The 24,886-nt window shown below is 45.3% G+C and overlaps 1 protein-coding gene across 15 annotated transcripts in view; it reads left to right on the forward strand.

Annotated features, from left to right (window-relative positions):
- The window catches only part of Erc2 (ELKS/RAB6-interacting/CAST family member 2), an 880,091-nt gene that overhangs the window by 234,794 nt on the left and 620,411 nt on the right, over nucleotides 1–24,886 (forward strand). The window lies entirely within an intron of this gene.

Consider the following 24,886-nt stretch of genomic DNA (forward strand, 5'->3'; position numbering starts at 1 on the left):
CTTTTTGTTCAAAGGGATGAAAATTTTCTACACCAGGCAAGCAGTCAGGTTTTATGGAATTTTGTGGGCTGTCAAAAGTTTAAGTGGATGCCAGAAGGTGGTGGCGCACGCCTGTAATCCCAGCACTGGGGAGGCAGAGGCAGGTGGATCTCTGTGAGTTTGAGGCCAGTGTGGTTTACAGGATGAATGCCAGGACAGCCAAAGCTACACCGAGAAACCTTGTCTTGAAAAACAAACAAAAGTCTATGTGGATGAAGACTGTGCAGGAAACAAAGATGCACATGCCCTCACTGGGGCTCTGTGGTCAGGCTCTATTATGGTAAGCAAATACAAGGGGGGGGGAGAGAGACAGAGAGACACAGAGAGAGACAGAGAGAGAGACAGAGAGACAGAGAGAGACAGAGGAGAGAAAATGTCCTGTAGAGAGACAGAGATCCAAAAGGGCAAAGGCAGTGAGGAGTGGGCTGAAGCATGTGTCCTGTTTGCCAACTGGGGCCACGATGATGTCCTGGCCATGTCTGTGACCTTACCCCCTGCTGTAGCCATGGTTTGTGTTGATATCTATGGCTCCTGTTACTACCAAAGGCTAAGAGGATAGGGCTGCACAAAGTTGGCCCCGCCCCTCCCTAGCTACAGCACTGGACATGGTGGTCCTGCATTTCACCTGGGTGTTACGGTAGCTCTGACCCTGTTGATGAAGGCATGGGTGAGCGCCCTGAGAATGTGAGCATGAGAGATCTGGCTCCACCCCCTCATCTGCCATGTGGTGGCTGGCAAAGGAGAGACATGCCCCCTCCTCCCCCGGGCCCCACCAAACCTCTCACCATCTATGGTCGTTGCACCTTACCTGGGTAACACGGTAGAGGTGGCCTTGGGCTGTAGGTGTAGGTGAGCTCACCCTGAGGGTGTGAGAGCAAGAGAACTGTCCCCACCCTTGCCGCTTACTGTATAGGGTGAGCTAGCTGGGATGGTGTTGGAGAGCTCACCCTGGGGTTGAAGATGAGGGAGGGCTGGTCCTGGAGAACCAAAGCCACAGGATCTCTGTGACACAGGACAACAGACTATCCAAGAGGAGTCTCAGTGAGGGCCCAGCATCAATAGTGTTGCAGGAACCAGCGGCCCCCAATCAGACCAATCACTCAAGCAATGCACACTTGCTAGTAAGAAGGACTAAAGGGTATATTGTGTGGCTCGCTGTGTCATACTACAGCTTCCACAGTGAGACTTTCTTTTAAGTTTTATTTCATCTTGGGGGAGGAGGGGAGGTTGCATGGGCAGAAGGTGAATTCAAAGGGACGGGGAGATGAGTGGGGTTGAGACAAAGGATGTGAAGCCCACGGAGAGTCAATAAAAAGGTAAGGAAAGGGGGTTTATGTGCAAACACTTTTGAAGAAGCAGGTTAATTTTTTTTTATTCTTGGAGAATTCTATACAATATATTTTTATCACATTCATTTCTCACTCCTTCCCCCAATCCTTCCCAGATCCACCCTCACATCCCTACGTCCTTGCAACTTGGTGTATAATTTGTGCTGTCAGTATACACTCTTGGGTGCGGGGCTGTCCCCAGAGAGCGGTCAGCCTACCATCGGCCACATCCTTAAGGACAACTGAATCCTCGTCTCCCAGAAGCCATCACCCGTCCCCAGGTCTCCTCAGAGGGGTGGAAGTCCTCCCCTCTGCGTGCCGGAGTGTTGATAGGTTTGACCCCCTGCAGGTCTTATGTAGACCACCGCAGCTGCTCTCAGTTCAGGGTGCTGTGGCCCTGGCGTGTCCAGAAGACACTGCTCTCAGTTCGGGATTTTTCAATGTTTTGTAAATATGCATCTAGTTGGATGTATACATCATATCAGTAATTCAGAGGAGGCCGGTGACTCAGGGCTTCAGAAGGCTCTTGCTGATGTGACCTCGAGGAGATCGCTGGGGCCACATGTTTGCTTCAGATCAAATCACAGAAGTTGTCCTCTGGCTTCCACACGTATGCTGTGACACACCTGTACACACTACACACACACAAACACCTGAGAATTGTTAATGTTTTAAAGTCACTAGTGGTTTTCTTTGTTTTTGTTTTTTTGTTTTTGTTTTTTACGAGACAGGGTTTCTCTATATTGTCTTGGAGGCTGTCGGACCAGCTCGGCCTCGAACTCACAGAGATCCGCCTGCCTCTGCCTCTGCTGGGATTAAAGGCGTGCACCACCACTGCCTGGCCAAGTCACTAGTGTTTTAAAGGAACTAATTACAAATATTTGCATGTACTTAATAAAAGGAGGTCTTTCGTAGACTTAACAGATCACTAAAATAAAACCATGCATCTAATACAAAAACAGGTTGTTGAATGCTAACTCTGCCAGTCAACTTGGAAGGAGTTGGAGGGAGTCAGATGTGAGCAAGACATGCATTCTTGACTCCCACAGAAATCTGAGCAGCTGGATGGCAGATTCATGAAAGGTTGTGTTGTGGCACTAAAAAAACGCATGCTTATCAGGCCCTCTGCACAAGGTCCATCTATGAATTAGCCTATGAGAATGAGAACATTTTGAAGCAGAATTTGTGTGAATCTAAGAATCTAAGTGCCTCCTTGTAGGCCTCTTGTCTGTGAACCTGTAATGGTGGCCACACCCTTTTAAATGAAGGACTTTACCTCCTTTTTTTTTTTAAACACATGTGGACCTCTGATATGTACTAGAAATATGTATTGTAACTCCAGTTTGCAAGGTTTCTTTTTTCCCCATGTGTTTGTTTTTTTAAATTTTTATTAAAATAAATTATCTCTTCAAAACATGCATGCATGCTTCACATGTCAATCCCAGCTCCCTCTCCCACCCCTCCTCCCTTGTCCCTCCCCCAGCCCCCCACCTAATCCCTACATCATTCCCCAGGGAGGGTGAGGCCCTCCTTGGGGGGATCTCCAGAATCTGTCATTTCATTCAGGGCAGGACCTAGGCCCTTCCCCATGTGTCCAGGCTGAGAGAACATCCCTCCATGTGGAATGGGCTCCCAAAGATGGATGAGTTTTCTGATGTGTTCTTGGATCCGATTTGCCAGTATTTTATTGAGTATTTTTGCATCAATGTTCATGAGAGATATTGGTCTGAAGTTCTCTTTCTTAGTTGTATCTTTGTGTGGCTTGGGTATCAAGGTTATTGAAGCCTCGTAAAAAGAGTTTGGCAAAGACCCTTCTGCTTCTATTGCATTGGAATACTTTGAGGAGAAAAGGTATAACCTGTTTCTTGAAATTCTGCATTGAAGCTATCTGACCCTGGGCTTTTTTTTTGGTTGGGAGACTTTTGATGACTGCTTCTATTTCCTTAGGTGTTATATGTCTATTTAAATTGCTTATCTGTTCTTGATTTAATTTTGGTAAGTAATATCTTAATCCAGAAAATTGTCCATTTCCTTTCACTTTTCAAATTTTGTGGAGTATAGCTTTTCAAAAGATGACCTGATGATTCTCTGATTTCCTCACTGTCAGTTGTTATGTCTCCCTTTTCTTTTCTGATTTTGTTAATTTGTATGTTCAAACTCTGCCCTTTGTTAAGTTTGGATAAGGTTTGTCTATCTTGTTGATTTTCTCAGAGAACCAGATTTTTGTTACAGTGATTCTTTGTATCATTTTCCTACTTTCTACTTTATTGATTTCAGCCCTCAATTTAATTATTTTCTGGCATCTGCTCCTCTGGGGGTGAGTTTGCTTCCTTTTGTTCTAGAGCTTTCAGTTGTGCTGTTAATTCTCTAGTATAACTATTCTCCAGTTTCTTCATGTGGGCACTTAGTGCTATGAACTTTCTTCTTAGTACTGCTTTCAACGTGTCCCATAAGTTTGGGTATGTTGTGTCTTCATTCTCATTGAATTCTAGGAAGTCATTAATTTCTTTTTTTATTTCTTCTTTGACCCAGGAGTGATGCAATTGTGCATTATTTAATTTCTATGAGTTTGTAGGGGTTCTGCGATTTGTGTTGTTGAATTCTAACTTTAAAGCATGGTGGTCTGATAAGATACATGGAGTTAATCCAATTTTTTTGCACCTGTTGAGGTTTGCTATGTTGCCAAGTATGTGGTCAGTTTTTGAGAAGGTTTTATGTGGTGCTGAGAAGAAGGTATATTCTTTTGTGTCTGGATGGAGTGTTCTATAGATGTCTGTTAAAGCCAATTGGGTCATAACGTCTATTAAATCCTTTGTATCCTTGTTAAGTTTCTGTCTGGTGGTGAGAGTGGGGTGTTGAAGTCTCCCACTACACATGGGCGAGGTTTTATATGTGATTTGAGTTTTAGTAATGTTTCTTTTAGGAACATGGAATGGCTTTGTATTTGGGGCATAGATGTTCAGAATTGCGACCTCATCTTGGTGGATTTCTCCTGTGATGAGTATGAGGTGGCCTTCATCTCTTTTGATTGATTTTAGTTTAAAGTCTAATTTGTTGGATATTAGGATTGCTACCCCCACTTGTTTCTTGGGTCCATTTGATTGGATAATCTTTTCCCAACCCTTAACTCTGAGGTAATGTCTGTCTTTGAAGCTGAGGTGTGTTTCTTGTATGCAGCAGAATGATGGATTCTGTCTTCGAATCCATTCTATTAGCCTGTGTCTTTTTATGGGTGAGTTAACACCATTAATATTGAGGGAAATTAATGACCATTGATAGTTCATTATCGTTTGTTTTGGCATGATTGTTGTTGTTGGAATTGTATGTGGATTTCCACCACTTTTCCTTTTTCCTGTTGGTAAGTGGGATTATCTATTGCCTACATTTTTCTGGTTGTAGTTAACGTCCTTGGGTTGGAGTTTTCCTTCCGACATTTTCTGTAGGGCTGGGTTGGTGGATATGTATTGTTTAAATCTGGTTTTGTCATGAAATATCTTGTTTTCTCCATCTATATTGATTGAAAGCTTTGCTGGGCATAGCACTCTTGGCTGGCATCCATGGTCTCTTAGTGTTAGTAGAATATCTATCCAGGACCTTTTGGCTTTCAGAGTTTCCATGGAGAAGTCAGGTGTGATTCTGACAGGTTTGCCTTTATATGTTACTTGGCCTTTTCCCCTAACTGCTCTTAATATTCTTTCTTTATTCTGTATGTTTGGTGTCTTGATTATTATGAGTTGAGGGGATTATTTTTTGGTCCACTCTATTTGGTGTTCTGTAAGCTTCTTGCACCTTCATTGGCATGCCTTTCTTTAGGTCGGGAAAGTTTTCTTCTATGATTTTGTTGAATATGTTTTCTGCCCCTTTGAGGTGGGTTTCTTCACCTTCTTCTATACCTATTATTCTTAGGTTTGGTCTTTTCATTGTGTCCCATATTTCCTGGATATTTTGTGTTAGGGATTTGTTGGACTTAAATTTTTCTGTGGTTGATGAATCTAATTCTCCTAGTGTATCTTTAACACCTGAGATTCTCTCTTCCATCTCTTGTATTCTGTTGGTGTTATGCTTGTATCAATAGTTCCTGACAGTTTTCCCAGCTTTTCTATTTCCAGAATTCCTTCAGACTGTGCTTTTTTATTGTTTCTATTTCAGATTTTATCCCTTGAACTGTTTGAATTGTTTCTTGCAATTTTTGCTTTGTCTTTTCTTCCATTTCTTGCATTTTTTCAATTGTTTTTTCTTCCATCTCTTTCAGGGATTTTCTCATATCCTCTTTGAGGGCCTCTATCATTTTCATGAAGTTGTTTTTAATGTCATTCTCTTCTGCTTCATATGTGTTGGATTGTTCCAGTCTTGGTGGTGTAGGGTCTCCGTACTCTGGCGTTGTCATATTAGATTTTCTGTTGCTCCTTGTGTTTTTATATTGTCTCCTTCCCATCCATTTTTGCAGTCGGTTCCAGAAGGTGCCCTTTCCTCTCCTGGTGGTTGTGGTACCAGGGTTCCCTTCTGGTGCGTGTAGGCAAGTCCAATGCTCTGGTAGGTCTCCACTTGGTCTCGTGGGTGGAGAAATGGACTTGGATGCTGCGGTACTTTCCATCCTGCTGGGATGGATGGGAGCCCGAGTGGTAGACCTGAGGCACAGGAGTGTGGCCTGGAGACATGTCCTGATAGTCTAAGTCATGTGGGTGGATCAGGAGACTAGGGTGCCTTGGTTCCTGCCACTGGGATGGAAGCCTCAGTGGCAGACCCCAAGCACAGGCAGCCTAATCTGAGGGTAGAGTAGGAGACTAGGTTGCTGGAGTGCCTTGGCTCCTGCTGCTGGCATGGAAGCTGCTGGGGTTTCAGTTCCCAAGCACAGGCAGTTGGCCGGAAATGGGCCCTGATTTACCTAGACCCTGGGTGGAGCAGGAGACTAGGGTGCACTGGTTCATTTGTTTTGTTTTTAATATGCTGTTTTTCTGGAGAATGGTCATACAATCTGGGAATGATTCAGGAAGCTTTCAATTCCTGGTCCCCAATAAACACAGTTTATTATGTTGGAAACATTTTAGCGGATGCTTCAGTAAAGCCATTAAAAGCTGTGATGCAGATCTTAATGAAATTGATGCAAACTTATGTGTAACTTGAGAGTGATCCATCATTTAATAATTGTGTTCTTCTGAAATAAGAAATGATTATCCTTCTGTCACAATTAGGATGACAAGTATCAAAGTATAACTTCTTTTGCCAGATGTCAGAAACAACAAGAATGGCTAAATAAAATACAGTCTTTTGTAGCTTCTACAGGTAACTGTTACTTTAGGGCTAGATGCTTGGTACATCAAGTATCTGGACACAAAATGGCATAGCTTAGTCAAATCAGGACGGAGATACTGGATAATCTTGATGGTGTCTGATCAGTTGGTACTGGGCAGATACATTTCCTCAAGTGGTTTTGGTTTCAGCTGCATGTAGGTAATTATCTACTGCCTTTCAGAGATCCAAGCCTGGGTACAGTGCTAACTTGATTTTGCTCAAGAGCGCTCTTAATTTGAAAGCCCAAGAGACTTTGGACCTAAGAAGATGATCTCAATTTCAGTCAATCCATCAGCTTACATGGCTGTCATTTTTGTACATGTGGTGGGAGCATTTGAGATCTGCTCTCTAGGCAAATGCCAAGTGTACAGTATGTTAACTATACTTAACACAGCACACATGCATTACTTATTTTGTAAGTAGCATTTTGTATCCATTGGCTGACTCAGCCCCATAAATACCACCATTCTCTTTCTATGTGGACAAGTTGTTTAGGTTTCACATGGAAGTGAAATAGTACAATACTCATCGTTTTGTATCTGACTTACTTCATCTAACACAATGTCCGCTGTTTTGTTGCAAACACTCAGACTTCTTTCATTGTTACAACCGTTTCACAATGTGTTTGTGTCGGGTGTCCCACGTACACCTTAAATTTGTGCAATTTTAATTTTTCAGTTATACTTCAGATAGGCTTTACATAAAGGCACACACAAACAGTAAAAGCAATGAGCTATAATTTAGGGATGCTCGAAATTTTCTCGTTTGGTTGCCAGATGTCCATTGTTCTAGATTGAAGGACATATGCAAATGAGCTCCTTGATTAGGACATTTTTGGAGACTTTCTACAAATGCAAAGTCAGCAGATGATATTTTGGAATTTTAATTTACTTTTATGGGTACTATTTATGTATATATGCAATATGTTTTGGTTAATTAAGAGAAACTGGTTTTTGTCTTCAACACGACCCATTATTGTGTCCTGTTAAAAACCTATAATTCGTTTGTAAAGTTAAATTAGAGACTTTCAATGGAGTTTGACCTGGAGGACACTGTTGGTTGCAAATGGTTAACAGGGAAACTGATTGCTGCCTTTGGGTGTTCCAGTGACTAGAACATTGCTCACCCAGCTGGTCACTGGTATTATGCCTAATGTTGCAATACCTAGGTTCTCCCAACCTGTGGTGAAGTGACTGTTTGGGTGCAGACATGAGACCGAGCTCTGTCTCTTTAGTTTGTTTCTGAGTTCAAGACAGCATTCGCTGCTTGTGTGACAAAACATGTTCAGAAAGCAAATTTTCTGGATCAGAAGCAAGAATACAGTTCTCTTAGAGCACAGATTGCTCTATACTCCAGCCAAGTTAAAAAATTGAATGTGCCGGGTGTGGTGATATATGTGGGGAAGGGGCAGGTGGACCTCTGTGAGATCCTGGACAGCCTTGTCTACATAATGAGTTGCAGGGTATCCATGGCTACACAGAGGGATGCAGCTCCTTGCTCCCTGCTCCCTCCTCCTCCCAAAAAAATCTCTGTGAAAAAAGTCTGTAGAGGACATAGAAAGGACGTGAGAATTTTCTTGCTTGATATGCTGTGGATGGTTTGTTGAGGACCCGGCAGCTTCTTGAAGAGGAACATAGGTCAGATGTAAGGGAGGTGATGGTGAGTTTGCAGATGAAAGAGGGAGAGGCCTGAAGTAATGAAGGGGAATCTGGTGGTGTTGGTTTTTTACTCCTTGGCTTTTTACTATTTCAGGGGGTCCTGCCACCCAGCTCCCAAGTAAATGCATGGAGACTCTATTATTACTTATAAATGCCCAGCCTTAGCTTGACTTGTTTCTAGCCAGATTTTATTAACTTAAATTATTCCATCTATTTTTTGCCTCTGGACTTTTTCGTTTTCTTTCTTCTGTATATCTTACTTTCACACTTACTCACTATGTGGCTGGCTGTGTGACTGCATGGCTGGCCCCTAGCATCCTCCTCTCCTCTCTCCGGTTCTTCTCTGTCTCCTTCTGTCTGGTCAGGTTCTGTCTCTTCGCTGAGTCTTTGTATATGTGCTATCTCTTAAGAAAGCCTCTCAGACCTGTGATCCCCATACATCCTTCTTCCCTGTGCATTGGTAGATTGCCTTACTTTATTTTAATCCCCGCCCATGAATCCTCTGCATAGATAAAGAAATGGAGCCATAACCCAAAGTCACTTGGACATTATGGGTTTTTTCCCTTAAGTCTTGTTTATCTAAGCTCACTCTTGTCTCTTCTGCTGCTGCCTCTGTCTGTTATAAAGTGTTACTAGATAAGGGGGTGGTGGTGGTCTTTGATGTCTTTATAATTTGGTTCCGTCGTTCATTTGATAATTCCCAAGTATGACTCTCCACAGCATTCTTTTTTTTAGCCTTCAGTCCACATTTCAGTACCAACGAGGCATCATTCGACCGAGCTTCAGGTGCCTCAGGCGTGACTGATACAGGAGTTGAATTCACGAGATCTACTTTTTCCTCACTGTCTTTCTCACTCAACCAACAGTACTTTCATGTATATGTCTAATTCAGAAACCTGTACAGTCTCCATGGGGGCTTTTTCTTATCTTCAAATCAGTTACACAAACCTACCAGTTGGAATTTCTGTGTATTCTTTGATTTAGGACCCTTTTTTGGCCTCTTCTCATCATCTCTGCTCAGCTCAGACCATAGTCTTGTCTAGCCTGCCACTCTAGGGGGGCTTCTCATTAGGGCTTTCTGTGTAGGATTGAGTCAGCTCCATTATTTCTTGGTATCTATTTAAAATGCCTGTCTGCTTCTGTCTCAGCCTCCCCATGACTGTCAGGGGAAGGTCACATCCTTTAGTGCCTTGCAGTGGTCAGGGAAGGACATAATACTAGTTTTTTTTTTTTTTTTGCATGGGCAGTGAGAGATTTCCAAGGAATGAAATGCAAGAGCAAGACCTGATACACAGCTGGTCCACTTACTGAAAATGCAGTCCCGGTGCCTACCCATCCCAAGGTTCTGTGCTGGTGTCAGATACCAGAGTGGACAAGGCTCCCTCCTGCATGGATCTTCTTTAGAGTGTGTTTGTAGACTTCTTAGTTCTTAAATGTGAAACGGTGGTTTGCTGTGATTCCAGAGGCAGTCTAGGCAATAGGAATTAGATGAGCGTTTCTAGATTCACATTGCCAGTTTCTAGAATATGATGTCCTGTAACTAGATACAAAGTCTTTGGAAAAATTTGAAGGTGTCTAGTTTTAGTGTCTAGTTTTTCCTTGTACTCTCTGTGCTGTCATCACCATTGCCAATAATAGTGCATACGCTTGCTTAGTCCGTGGTGAATTAAGAGTAGCAGATGGGGAAAGTCATTGGTTGGCTTATGACCATTGCAGTTTAGTTAAAACATATTGGACATCAGAAGAGTGTGGCACAAACCTCAGCTTCTCATGGGTGGGGTCAGTGTAAGGGTTTATTTCATGCAACTGTTGAGTATAGGTGCTTACATTTTCATTACGCAATGTTTTGTTTTCTTTTGTTCATGGACACACAGCTGGACTGCATTTCCCAGATGTCCTTGCACATGTAACCACATGACAATATTTAGGCCAATGACAGATGAGCAAAAGTGAATTTGGCGCTTCCAGGCCTGACCTACAGAAACCTTGCGTTCACTTGCCATTCTCTGTGGTAGTAGGCCTATTCCACAGTGTTTAGAACATGGTGATGGGAAAGCTTGGGCACATTCATATCATCAAACTGGCTGCTCATGACCACCCTGCAAAGCCGGTATTGTCACCGTATCCGTTTTATAGCTTCTGAAGCACAGGCATGGAGCACTCAAGCTCCCTGCCCAAAGTGGCCCCCCTAGGAAGGAGGAAAAGCCTGGGCCGCAGACCTCCAGCTTTCTAGGATGAGATTTTGTCCCATCACAGCCAACACCACCAGCTCTGACCGCACCGAGATGACTGGTGCACCACCGTTTCCAGTTGTCTCCTGTTGTTCTGTGTCTGTTTTTACAAACACGGTCTCTGCAGACTCTGGAAACGCTTGTGAAATATGGCCCTGAAAGCTTCAGAGTGTCATGCCGGGGATTAGCTGCATTATCCCCAGGGATTCTCAATTGAGTCTAGCTGCCAGAAAATCCCTTTCACTGTTTGGGAAAGGACATGGGGGGGTATAGACCCATTTATAGGGGTGTGAGTAATTTCTAACATATGGCTCATGATTTACTGTCTTGAAGAAACGTTTATCTGTGGCTCAGTAGCTCGGCCTCGTCAGATTTGAGATGATGAAAGTGTTTATGAGGGACGGACTTGCCAGTTCAATTATTATTTCAGGGGCCTGGCTAACAGGAAAATTATGCCATTGTAGCTGTTAGAGGCAAAACTCCAGGAGACAGCTTGAGTGTTTTTAAAGTGGTTAATTCAGTTTCCCCTATATCTTCCCAATAATTCATCTTAAGAAGTTTTGGTCACATGAATCATATATACAGATATATGGAGGAAAGTCTGTCCTGTTACTTAGGTGTGAGTTGAGAGTAATCTGCCTGGCCCTGGATGTCACCACTGTCAGAACCCAATGTGAGGTGGGCTATATTCAGTATGTTTTACATTTCCTTGGATGGGGGATTTTCTCTAATGATCACAGTGAGTATTGCGTCCTGGATTTTCTCAGTGCTGGGAGACTTGGGAAGTTTTCTTTCTTTGTCTGAGGAGAGTGTGATGAGTCTTCTACCTTGCCACCTGGCTAGTGAGACCAACCTTTTCTCTGAGAAGCAACTCTGTCTTCTGTTCTCACCTACATTACCATTTTACTGGTGCAGCAGCTGTCACTCTGGGGCAGTGGATGCAGCCATCGCCAGGCACAAGCAGCAGCTGTGCTGGGAACAGTAGACACTGCCTGAAGCTTTGTGCATATTTGGTACCGCAGGGCTCTTGCAATACCTTGCAGCAGGCCAGTGACAGAATACTTCTTCTGGTGGCATTTGCCAGGTCAAACCGTGCCTGCTACTCTACCAGTCCCAGGCCCAAAGCTGCCCCTTTGGTTTATTCAAGGGACAACATTGTTATGACAACATTGTTATGACTTGATGACTTAGTATTGTGTCCTTATGATCTGCAATTGTATGATTTTTACCTAAAGAGATTATAAAGATGTCCATATACACACACACCCATGCACATACTCCTGTGGTTTCAGCTGAAAGAGACTCAGTTGCTTACAGCTCTGGAGACAGAAGTCTAAAACCGGGTTCTGGTAGGGCCTTCTGCCTCCGGAAGTTGTCTCTCCTAGTTCTGATGACTGTTGGTAATCCTTTTCCTTGGGTGGCAGCTGTGTTCCCTTCTGTCTCCATCTCCATCCACACGTAGTCTTCTCCCTGGTTTTCTGACTGTGACCCTATTACTCTAGTCTTGTCATTATCTCCACAGTGTCTCCTCCCTTGATCCATGCATTTTCTGCCTATTTCAACTCTTGTCTGTCTTCTGTGACAACACTGGGAATTTTTGGGTTTTTGGTCTGCCTGGACAACCTTTTATTATCTCCTTTTGAGATCCTTAATTTTGAAAATATTTACAGAGGCATTTTCCATGGGAAGTCACTCTCATAGATTCTGACGAAATTTAAGATTTGGGGATCAGGTGGGGAGAAGGGTGCTGTTGAATACAGTAGCTATACCCTTCACCTTGAATTTAATTTTTTTGTTCCTCAGAAGAACTCTCTATGAGTACTTAGGCTATGTTGGACCACAGAGGCTGTTGTGGCCAAGACAGATGCTTTATTTGCCTCGTGGCTTGGTGGAAAATGTAAACACTGAAGTAATGAAAAAAATCAACAATGTCGAATGGCTATGTTATTGAATGATCTCCCTCTATGAGTTTCACTTTATTGATATATATGAATATATATAAAATATATATGTGTATATATATGAATATGAGATGAAGGTAGTTAGTAGCACTCCAGTTTGGGGCTATGGTTCAGTGGGCAGTGTTGACTGTGAAAGTATAAAGATCAGATTTCAGCCCCTCTCCTCCCCCATATAAAAGCATGGTGGGGTTGAGTGTGTGTGTAATCCCAGCCCTTGTTGGTGGAGACAGGCAGAATCTGGGGACTAGCCGGTCAGTCTACCCAAAATGGCAAGATGTAGGGAGAGACCCTGACTCAAAATACAATGTAGTAAGCAACTGAGGGAGACATTCTCATGTAAGCTTTTGACCTTTACATGTGCCTGTGTGCACAGGTAGACACATCCTTACAGTACATATACACATGCTTGTACACAACTGCACACACACACACACACACACAGATGGAGAGAGAGAGAGGAGAGAGAGAGTTGGGCAGACAGACAGACAGACAGACAGACAGACATCATGTTTAGGGTATTGTGGGGTTGTAGGGATCCGGATGTTGGATTTTGTTTGTTCCAGCTTTGATCAGTTGTAGTCAGAGATGAGATCACAGGGAATGTGCACTGTCTTTCCAGGAAATGGCTTCTGCCTTGGGTTAGAGGCAGTGTTCCTAACGTATTCCATCCACCGTGTCCGTCCATATGTCCATCTATCCCTCGTGTGACCTCTGGGCCTTACCAGCCTTGTCTTTGCTGGTCTTAGTTTCCTGATCTGCAAATGAAGACGATCTCAGAACCTCATGGGGTCATGGCCGAGAGCCACGTCAGAGACCGTGAGGAGAGGCTCTGGCTGACTTCCGCTCAGAGAGCGTGATTGTCAGTGGATGATGGGCACTGCTAATTTAGCCACACACCCCTGGTATGCTGTGCTACAGCCTGGTCACAGGTGACTGTGGGCTGTGGGGCAGCTCCTCCCGTACAGACCTTGCCTCAGAACTCAATTCTTCTTGATCCTGTATTGAATGAACTCCTGAGTACCACAGTTTGATCAGAGGGATTTGTTTATTTATTTATTTTTTTGCTTCCCGTCAACCTGTCCTTTATACCAGTGGGCACGATGCAGTCCCTACCAGGGTTCCCCTCTGTCAGCTCCGCTCCTGTCTGAGCGTCACCTGTGCCCCATGACTGCCGCTCTGCCCACGCTGCCTCCCACATACCGTGCTTTGCCTAAGGGCCCTTCTGCCATACCGTACCGTGGCATCTTCTCCTGCGGCTCTTCCTGGCTTCCCTTCAGGGAGTGGCCTCTTTTCCAGCCGCCCTTTTGTGATGGTTGATCTCAGTGTCCCCTGATCCCAGATTGTCAGGAGGACACTGGCTTTTCATCTGGGCCAGTGCTGTTAAGTACATTGTTAAGTAGCTACCACGTAACTGTGTTCCAGATACTCTGAGGCACAGCTGCCGATGGGCTTGCCACCTGGCAGCCATTTCATTCTTAAGACTCAGTCTGGCAGTGTATTTGTGGTCTGCTCACACCTGAGGTCATTCCAGACCCTTCCTCCAGGTTTTTTTTTAATTGACCAAAGTGTCAGGTGCATTTGAAAGAAGAGTCATCCAAACTGCAGAATTCGCAGGTGCTACTCGCTCATTCCATTTCCTGTGCTCATCGTTGTGTCCGTCCATTGGCATTAGTTTTCCACCAATATTAGCAAAATAATAAGGGAAACACAGAGAGTGCCCTAGAGTTACACAGAGCTTGCTGCCAAAAACTGGATGGTAAGGCTGGGAGCGAGTGTGGAGCTGCGTCTAGGGACTTCCTGCAGGCCTCGTGTGTTGACCGTCTGTATCCTGAAGCCCCTAGACACGGCACGTGGGATGTCTCAGAGACTGAGTCTGTGGGACAGCATGAGCCAAATGTTTGGACGTTCTACAAGGGATGCCAAAAGTCAGCTGAAGATGCTAAAGATCTGCTCTGGAGAGGCGGGTAGTCCCTGCCCGTGCAGGTGGGAGTCCCTGATAGGGCACTGCCCGCTGGATGCGTAGGCTCAGCACTTCTGATAAGGAGTGTCGTCATTGGATGTGGAGCAGCCTCGGTTCTATCAAGAATGACTAAGCGCTGTTTCACAAGAAAAGTCCCAGGAGAGAGAAGTGGGATGAATTCCTGTACTAGAAGAACCATTAGATGAACAAGCAGTGTTCTGTGGAAACTGTGCAGCGTGGGTCTCAATCGTGCTTTGGAAAATGGCAGAGATGGATCCGGCTCTGGTTTCCTCAGGTCTGATCTCAGGCTCTCTGAGCTCTGAAGGTCCTGCTTCCTCCTGAAAACTGAGTCTGAGATGAGTGCTTTCCTCTTAAACATGGGCTATAGTTTATATGCAATAATTATGTCAGGTAATTAGCAAACGTTTGAACATGGCAGGGGGTATTGAGGAATCCAACCAAAGGAAAATCAGAGGAGTGGGTTTGACTTAACAGCCAAGGAGAGACGTTCTCAGTGAGATGTTCTATGGAGGTATGAACGCTTAGCTCTGAACTCCCAAGCTTCAGCTCAGTGACCCACGTCATTGACGTGAAGGAGCTGGACGGGAGTGGGAAACCGGACCAGCTGGTTTCCATGGCGCCTTTCAGTTCTGTGAGCCCTTACTATTTTATACTGCAACGTTTTGTTACAGACGAGTGTTTGAGTGACGATCTCTAGCAAAAGGAGGTCCATGCCCTTTCTGTATAAATGTCACTGTCACCACCGCCATCACCGTGTCCTCCTGTGGTCTAAAGTGTGGGGTATGTCTCTATCCAGGGAGATTGCCTGCGTAGGAACTGTCCTATGCCTTTGTGATGGGCTGCCATCTGGACTGTGGGGGTGTGCAGGGAACACACTGTTGACTCATTTGCCATCCCCTTCTGGCATCTCTAAAATGGGCTCTCTGGCTAGAGCCGGCAAGCAGCCAGACCCCCCCCTCTCTCTCACGTCTTCTCAGGTACTGGAGAGAGAAGAGGACATGAGAGAATGACTTTAAGGATGGCTGGGCGACTTTAGATCGGTGGCGTAGGTGGGCTGCTAAGGGCGGTGCCAAGGAAGATGCTCTCAGATGGTTTTTATGGAACCCTGGGATGCCAGGAAGTACCCCGGGGCTTCCTGCACTAGACTGCGTGTGGGCTCTGGCACTTGGCCTCTGCTTGCTAGCCCATTAATCTTAGCACTTGCTGTTTTCTGCTCCCTTCTTCCCTCTGCCTGGATCTTGCTTCCCACAGTTCTTTACACGCTGGCTGCTGTTAATCCTTCAGGTTTTTGTTTGAATGTTACTGAAAGCAAAAGTGTCCACTCAGGACAAGCCCCCCCCCCCCCGCCCGACCAAGTTCTCAGCACAAAGGTGATTAATTTGCCCCAGAGGGACAGAGGGCAGGGAATAAGAGACACAGACAGAAGAAAGAGGATGGAGGGAGAAGGGGAGGGAACAAGGGACAGGGAGTAGGGCATTTGTCTGCAGGGACAAAGGACAGCCTCTGGATGGAGAGGAGACAGACAGATGTGGCGCACAGGAAAATGGCAGTTTATACAGGTACAAGGGGAAAACCCATGGTAGGATGAGATGTCTAATTTTAATTGGGTATTTTAATCAGGTGAGCCAAGAGGGCTTTTGATGGCTGGATTTGAATACTTTGATAACTGGGCTTTGGTAGTTGGCCTTAGGAGGAGAAAGTGGCCAGACCACCATAAGGGGATAGACCTTGGTGGCTGGCTTTAGTATTTAGCAAGCAGAGGGAAGAGGGGAAGGACAGGGCCTTCCAGAGCCACGTGCTTGAGTGGGCTAGTGTCCCTCCAGTTACTGTCTCTGGTGGACCTTTCCTGGCTGCCAAGTTAAATTTATAAGAGGATAATAATAACAACAAAAAAGGCACTTCAGTTGACAGTATATTCAGGAAATGCACCTTATATGAATCAAATGGTTTCTAGTCCCCTTATTTTCTTGTTTCATTTTGGGGGTGTGTGATGACAAGGAGTGTGTTCAGACAGAGTCTTCTGTACAGACTAGCCCAGGCTAGCCCCCAGCTTCTAATCCTCCTGCTTCAGTGTCCCAAACAGCTCTGTGCTGCCCTGTACCACAGGCCTGGCACCCCCTGTCACTTGTGTCAGTGTTGTCTTACTGCTCTGTCTCTGACAGCACTTGCTACCTGTGATAGATTGAATGCAGTTGACCCCCGTCATCTCACAGGGAGTGGCATTATTAGGAGGTGTGGCTTCGTTGGAGTAGATTGGATATGGCCTTGTTAGAGGAAGTGTGTCACTGTGGGGTGGGCTTTGAGGTTTCCTGTGCTCAGGATACCGCCCAGTGTCTCAGTCGACTTCCTGTTGCCTGCAAGATGTAGGATGCTCAGCTGTTACTCCAGCACCACGTACACCTGCAGGCCACCGTGCTCCTGACAGGATGATAATGGACTGAACCCCTGAAACTGTAAGTGAGCCATACCGATTAAATGTTTTCATTCTAAGAGTTGCCTTGGCCATGGTGTTTCTTCACAGCAATGGGAATCCTAAGGCATTACCTTTGCTTATTTGTAGCTTTAACCTGTTTCACTGTTACTATTTTCTTTACTTAGCAAGAGGCCTCGGTGATAGCAGGGGCCATTTGTAGGAGTGAATATCGCTATAGCCATTCTTGTCTTAATTCCCCCTTGTCCCTGGAACCTGTTACAGTATCTTATATATAGCGGATAGTAAATGTAAATTTATATAAGAAAGGGTGTCTTAGTTACGTTTCAATTTCTGTGGTAGAACACCATGACCGAAGCAACTTCTAAAAGAAAACATTTAATTTTGGGTTCTTGGTTCCAGAGAGTTAGTTCATGACTATCTTGTCAGGGAGCATGGCAACAGTCCTGCAGGCATCTCACTGAAGCTTTTGAAACCTCAAAGCCCACCCCAGTGAGACACCTCCTCCATCAAGGCCACACCTCTCAATCCTTCCTGAAAGTTCTACCATCTTGAGACCAAACATTTGAATACAGGAGCCAGCTGATGGAAGCAGAAGCAGACACCCACAGCTAAACACTGAATGGGATTCCTGGAATCCAGTTGCAGAGAGGGAGGAGTGATGAGCAAAGGGGTCAAGACTGGGCTGGTGAAACCCACAGAAACAGCTGACCTGAACAAGGGGGAGTTCATGAACCCAGACTGACAGCTGGGAAACCAGCATAGGAACAACCCAGACTCCCTGATTGTGAGTGTCCGTGAGGAGGCCACGGCAATCTATGGGGCCTCTGTATTTACCCTTAGTATACAAATGGACTTTGGGAGCCCACTCCACATAGAGGGATGCTCTCTCTGCTTAGACACATGGGGGAGGGCCTAGGCCCTGCCCCAAAGGATATGATAGACTTCGAATGTCCTCCATGCAAGGCCTTGCCCTCTCTGGGGAGCAGAAAGGGGATGGGATAGGGAGTTAGTGGGGGGGGCAGAGAGGAGGGGAGGGAGAGGGAACTGGGATTGACATGTAAAACAAGCTTGTTTCTAACTTAAATTTAAAAGTGGGAAAACATAACTATAGGAGCCTATGGGAGTATTTTCATTCAGACCACCACAGAGGGGGAAGGATAGACTGAAGGAGAGGGAAACGAGTCTGTTTCATGTTGGAGTTTTGTTTGGAGGGAAAATAGAAACAAATCTGAAGAGCTACACTGCTAAAATGAAAGTTTTACAGCCACTAAATAGAACAAAGGGGATGGAATTTTACCCTAATCCCTCCTTGTTGGTTCAGATCAAACCTGGCTGTGTACAATCTCTGAGTCACGGAGCATTAACAGGTGCCAATTTTATCTGACTCAGGGCTCCTGGCAACACTTTCACTGACTGGACAGGTATGCTGTCTCCACTGGCTGTGGGAGCTAAACTATGACTCACATCTGGTACCCTTGCCAGAGATGTGCCTTTGGTGACTATAATGGGATTTCTTATTGTCTAGAAGCATCCAGCAGGCTGTAGGCAGTGGACAGCAGGAGCAGAGGTAGTGGGCAGCCTGTAGCTCTTGCCTCGGGGTGGTAAAGGCTATGCAGTATAGTACATTTAAATTTTTTTTACAGTTCTTTATTCCCCCAGCCTCGGAGTCTGCTCCTGTGCATAACACTTCTGTTTAAACCGTGTCTCTTTCCTGTGTGGCTTTTCTTCCTACTGGATGGTTTCCCTTAGTACCTCATATGAACAACCCTTGCTTGCCTCCAACCTCTCAGATTAGAAGTGGGCTGCGGTGGTTGGACACCTGACTTTGCCATGAGTGGATGGCATTTGATTCATTAATAAGAAAGGCATGGAGTCAGGAAGCCGCCATTATGGAGGCGAACATGGTGTGTTCTTCATGTCTTTGAGTAAGAAGGACAAAAATCCATTGTATGGGAGTTTCAGGTTCAGTTCAATTGTAGAAAAGCTGACCAACATGGGAACCCAAAAGCTGGTGAAAGACTCAGCATCGTGTATTATTTTTGTGCTGTTGGCATAACAGATTATACACGTTGAACAGTTTGAAAATCACAAGTGTAGCAGCTCCAGGTTGTCTTGGCTGGACCACCCCTTTTGAGCATCTCAGGACAAAATTAAAGCATCCTAAGGGCCATGCACCTTTCTGGTATCGCTAGGGTTCCAAGCCCATTTAGCCCACTAGCAGGCGCCTACAGTCCCTGGTGTGGTTCTCATGGCTGTGGCATAGAATCCTTCTAGAGCTTAAGATCCCTCCGGCTTCCCCATCTGCGGCAGTTCCTTTTGCTCCTAATCCAAGCAACCAGATTTTAAGGGACACATGTGATTATTCAGTATAGCATCTCACTCTAATGTCCACGAACGCGACCACAAAGTATCTTTGCCATAGAACGTGACACTGAATTCACAGAATTCAGACACAGGAGACAGGGTGTCTTTGGTCAGTGGCATCGTCCTGCTTATTATAATCCTCACTCTGACTCTCAAAGGTTCGCTTCTGTCCTTAAAAAAAATAAAATTCACCTCAGTCCCAAGATTACCCAGGGTGATCCCACAGCAGCACCTATTATCTTAAAGCACAATCTTACTTCCTTCTTGTCTCTTCTACAGTCCTATTGCGTGTATTCTCTGTGTGGAAGATAGGTTCTAGGCATGATTCCCAGGCACAGCCCCTGGAGGCACCGTTCCTCTCTGTCAGTGGGTCTGTGAAACAAAGGATCTGCTGTCGGGGTGGGGGACAGACGGCAGGGGGGGGGGGGGGTGCAGAAGAGCCCCAGCAACAGACAGTCCGGTCAGATGGGAACACTGGAAGGTGTTAGGAAGGAGTCGCCAGTCCCAGGCAGTATTGGAATATAGCTGGAAGCCTATTAACTTTCGGGGCCTGGGAAAAGCAGTCTTTGGTCCCTCAGTCTTCACGCAAAGCTGACGGCACCCAGTGTGCCCAAGTGCTTCGCACCTAAGTTCTAGCCAGGCCAGACTTTGTTTATCTTTGAGGCTAGGACAGAACACCGGCAGGGGCTGAGAAAGAACACCCGAAGGCGTCTACGGAAATGCTGCTGGTGTCTACGGAAACACTGCTGGCGGGCGGGCGAGAATGAGGACTCCTTAGTGAGAGAAAGATGACCGGACAGTTCTCTTCCTGGGAGGAGGGGGTGCAATGTGGTGTTTATGTCCTCTGTCATTAGCACAGGGCCACGCATACCAGGTTTGAAGGGCTGTATTTCCGCTCAGTAAGAGGAGGAGTGTTTTACAGGTTTGTGTCTCTGCTCTCTAAGGGGCGAGTCTATGGAGGAGTGCAGAGATGGTTCATCATCAGGCCTGGGTGTTTGCTGCTCGCTCTCTCCCAGAGTCTGTGGTTCAAAGCTAGTGGAGTCTAGGAAGGAACCAAGAAACAAACCAGAAATCAGATTGGCTACACGTGAAAATCCTGCATGTTTTCAGAGTGAGAACAGACCCCGGGTAGCAATACAAACTAAGTGTTAGTACTTAAATCTGTGTGTTTAAGAGTCAGGCAGAACCTGCTCACACTTTGAGGTGTTACTAGCTGTGATCTTAGGCGTGTTCTTTAGCTCCCAGAGCGCGATTGTCTGCCCCCTTCACATGAGGATGGTCATACTTCCTATAGGGATGCGATGCCATTTAAAGAAGCCCGGCGTGTGGTGAGTGGTACCCGTTGCTGTTGTTAACATGAACGTGTGTGTGGCTCCACACTCATCTTCACCATCCTTTCACCTCCACACTCTATCTTCACCATCCTTTCACCTCCACACTCATCTTCACCATCCTTTCACCTCCACACTCTATCTTCACCATCCTTTCACCTCCACACTCATCTTCACCATCCTTTCACCTCCACACTCTATCTTCACCATCCTTTCACCTCCACACTCTATCTTCACCATCCTTTCACCTTCACACTCTATCTTCACCATCCTTTCACCTCCACACTCTATCTTCACCATCCTTTCACCTCCACACTCTATCTTCACCATCCTTTCACCTCCACACTCATCTTCACCATCCTTTCACCTCCACACTCATCTTCACCATCCTTTCACCTCCACACGCTATCTTCACCATCCTTTCACCTTCACACTCTATCTTCACCATCCTTTCACCTCCACACTCTATCTTCACCATCCTTTCACCTCCACACTCTATCTTCACCATCCTTTCACCTCCACACTCTATCTTCACCATCCTTTCACCTCCACACTCTATCTTCACCATCCTTTCACCTCCACACTCTATCTTCACCATCCTTTCACCTCCACACTCTATCTTCACCATCCTTTCACCTCCACACTATCTTCACCATCCTTTCACCTCCGCACTCATCTTCACCATCCTTTCACCTCCACACTCATCTTCACCATCCTTTCACCTCCACACTCATCTTCACCATCCTTTCGCCTCCACACTCTATCTTCACCATCCTTTCGCCTCCACACTCTATCTTCACCATCCTTTCACCTCCACACTCTATCTTCACCATCCTTTCACCTCCACACTCATCTTCACCATCCTTTCACCTCCACACTCTATCTTCACCATCCTTTCACCTTTAAGAAGTCCAGTTCCCTGAGGCCCTGGGGAGGGTTTCATTTGTTTTTGTTGTGCTTACTTTTTCTAGTCTGTATTGCATATCTGGTAGTTATTGAGATAAGAATGATGTTATTTCTTCTGAGATGTTATTAACACAATTCTGTAACAGTTTGAGGTATCTGAATTCTGTGACTTTCTGTTACAGCTCCCATGGTTACAGCAAATAAAGAACCAAGAAAAAAATCTATAAGACAAAAAATCTTTAGTGGGATTTCAGTAAAATGAGCAAGTTCTGCATTAAAACCAATGAAGGGAAAGAGATAGTATTTGGGCTGCTAAATAATCGTGTGTGTGTGTGTGTGTGTGTGTGTATGAAAACAAAAAAAATTAAGTACTGGTCAGTTTACATCAGCTTTACTGTCTCCATGGAAACAATTTCCCAGTCTGTAGACTTCTAAGCTTCTGATTGATGTAGGACCTATAAACAAGAGTTCCTGGAAGGAAGCTGTGTCTGCAAAGATTGATGCACTTAGACCTGTGGGGATGTGGAGAGGGCTGGATGCTGCAGGTCCAGAGGTCAGTTACCTTGCGCTCACATTAGCTCCCTAAACAGCCATTTCCTGCTCACCCCTGTGTTGGAACTATCATCCTGTGGCTAAAAGATTAAAGACCTCTTGGAATATAACTTAGCAGACCACTAGCCTCCAACAGGCCAGAAGCTAAAACTGTCAACGGATGTCATCAGAGACCTGTAAGAGAGATCCCCATCTGCTGTGACCACCTCTCCAACTTACCCACCATGATTTGTGACTTTCTTTGTTTTGATGCTATAGACTCCCTGCTATATACTTCCACGTGGGGGCGTGGAACCTTGGCAACCTAGTTCCACGATGCCTGGTCCTTGGCCACTCAGATTTGGTTCCAGGACAGTCTCTTCGTCCCCTTGAGGCAAGAGCTGCTTTTTGTGTTGACAGAACAAATTTTTATACAGATCTTCATGACCTTCTACAATCTTCCCCCTAATGCCCCCTCTCTTGGCTCTCACCTCCCAGCGTGCTCTTGGTTACTATGTCCTTTCCAACGGTTTTTTGAGTGCTTGAGGTGGGCTATGAAATCCAGTGAGAAGGCAGGCGTGAGACGTGGAGGCTGAGGTTCTGGTGTATCTTACATGGCAGGCACTGGTCTTCGGTAAACACTTCCATCGTCCGTTCGTATGTATGAATGGTGGGCATGTGGTCTCTGGTTTCAAAGCACAGAAAAAGTGGACAAGGGAGGCATTCTGCCAGGCTCTACTTCTAAGAGCTTTCCAGGGATGCTAACAAAGATCCAAGAGCAACAACAGTAACAATACGATTCATTTGTCCGATGCGTCCTCTGTGGAAGCCCAGCTAAGTGTGTCCCGAGCTTAGTTCAACCTCGCCGCTCCCTGAGATATGCCTGATACAAGGGAACAAACTGAGGGTAAGAGAACATCCAGCACCTTGCCCAAGGTCACATTTCGAACTGGTCTCTGAGATTATCAGTTTCTTGCTTTGTGCTGTGCAGAAAAGAATGAGGTCTGTATCTCACTTCTGCCTTTTGTAACACATTAGTAGTGTTCCTTTGTAACTTGCTATGTAGTGAGTCCTTAAATATTCCACGGGGGTCTTGGAAAAGACATCTGCAGGACCCAAATTTCAGTATCATTTCCCGCTGACCCAGCCTTGTTAATTCTTATTATTTAACTATTTTACATTGTTTTAAAATGTTTGACAAGGTTGCTAATAAATGGAGTTCCAAAGTGTGAGATAGCTTAATCCTAGGACCAAAGTCTGTGCCTGCTCCTCTGTGGCACAGTAGATTTTCATGTAACCTGTTTTCATCCCTCTGTGTGCTTTAAGCATCTCTAGATTCTTTCATATATTATAAATGCTGTACAAACCATTGTTACACTCTACTATTGATAGAATAACGGCAAGAAAAAAGCCCCCTTGCCCTGTGCAGGCACATTTTTCCTAGTATTTGTTTATTCATTGAAAGTTTCATGCATATATACAATGTGTCTTGATCATACCCACCCCTACCCCATTCCAAATTCTCCTGAGGCTCCTAATACCTCCCTGTCTCTTTTAATAACTAACTGAATCTAATGAGCGCCGCCGACATGCACATGGGTTTGGGGCCATCCACCAAGGCTCGGGCAACCTGCCAAATGGTCTGGCCATATCCCCAACTATAACTCCATTTCCTCCAACAGCAGTAGTTCCTCAGATAGTGATGGGGTCTTGGTGGCCCCTTTCCCATGCATGCAGGATTCCCTAATAGTTTTTAGTCTAGAGCTGATTAAATTGAGAAGTGGAGGACTCACAGATACGGAGAGTTGCTTTATTGGAAGAGAATTGTCCTTCCCCTACTTCTGTGTGCCTATTCATGCTTATCTTTTAATCTTTAATATGGATATCAGAGCTATTTATTTATTATTGAGATAGATGTCTTCATGTGTTCAAGTACTGAAGAAAGCAATGGGAAACAGAAGGTCAAGCCAAAGGAGACACAGGGATGTTACTACGATGAAAGAAGGCAACCAGGGCGTCAATTCCAATGTCAGATCAAAGCCAAGTGGCAAACCCCAGGTTTTGATTAGCACCCCAAGATTTGGAGTCAGGCTGCCTGCAACAAATCCCTGCAGTTCATATCAGGTTTTTCTTGGGCAAATTGCTAACTTCTCTGCTCCTGTCTCAAGTGAAAAATGGTGATAATAATAGTACCTGCCTGAGGAGGTTATTTTGAGAATTAAACACATTAATATTTATAAAGTGCTTAGAAGATTGCTTCACACATAGCTGTGCATAAGTAACTCCTAGCTATTACCCTCGCAGCACCTGCTTTCGGTTGGAAGCTGGGCGGAGCCTCCAGGCTCCTGAGCACAATGCCATTTGTTCTGTTTCAGTGGCCAGAGAGTGTTGGCCATCCATTCCTGGCAGGCACATCGGTGCTTTCAGAGAATGTAGTAGAAACAGAGTGTTCATGGAGTTTACCGCTCGGTGACAGACACACATTAATCAGCTGTTCCCAGTTTTATAAGTTAGTGTAAAACTGAAGCTGTATTCAGTGATTGAAGGAAAGTACATTAAAAGCCATGAGGGGTATGAGAAGGTGTGGAACCTGCAGTCGTCTGGAGGGTCAGCTAACCTTCCTGTGATAGGTTTATAATTTAGGAGTATATCCCTTCCAAATGCTCATGGCTTAAAACACTGACCATTTGCTATTTCACAGATTCTGTGGGTCAGTAACCGCCAAGTTGCTTAACTGGGGAGGCTTAGCCTAAAGGCCACTCATGAGGTTGCTCCTAGACAGAGCTGTTGTCATTTGAAGGCTTGGCTGGGACAGGATGAGCCACCTCTG

This window comes from Mesocricetus auratus, unplaced genomic scaffold, assembly GCF_017639785.1.
Source record: "Mesocricetus auratus isolate SY011 unplaced genomic scaffold, BCM_Maur_2.0 Super-Scaffold_100006, whole genome shotgun sequence".
Lineage (NCBI taxonomy): Eukaryota > Metazoa > Chordata > Mammalia > Rodentia > Cricetidae > Mesocricetus > Mesocricetus auratus.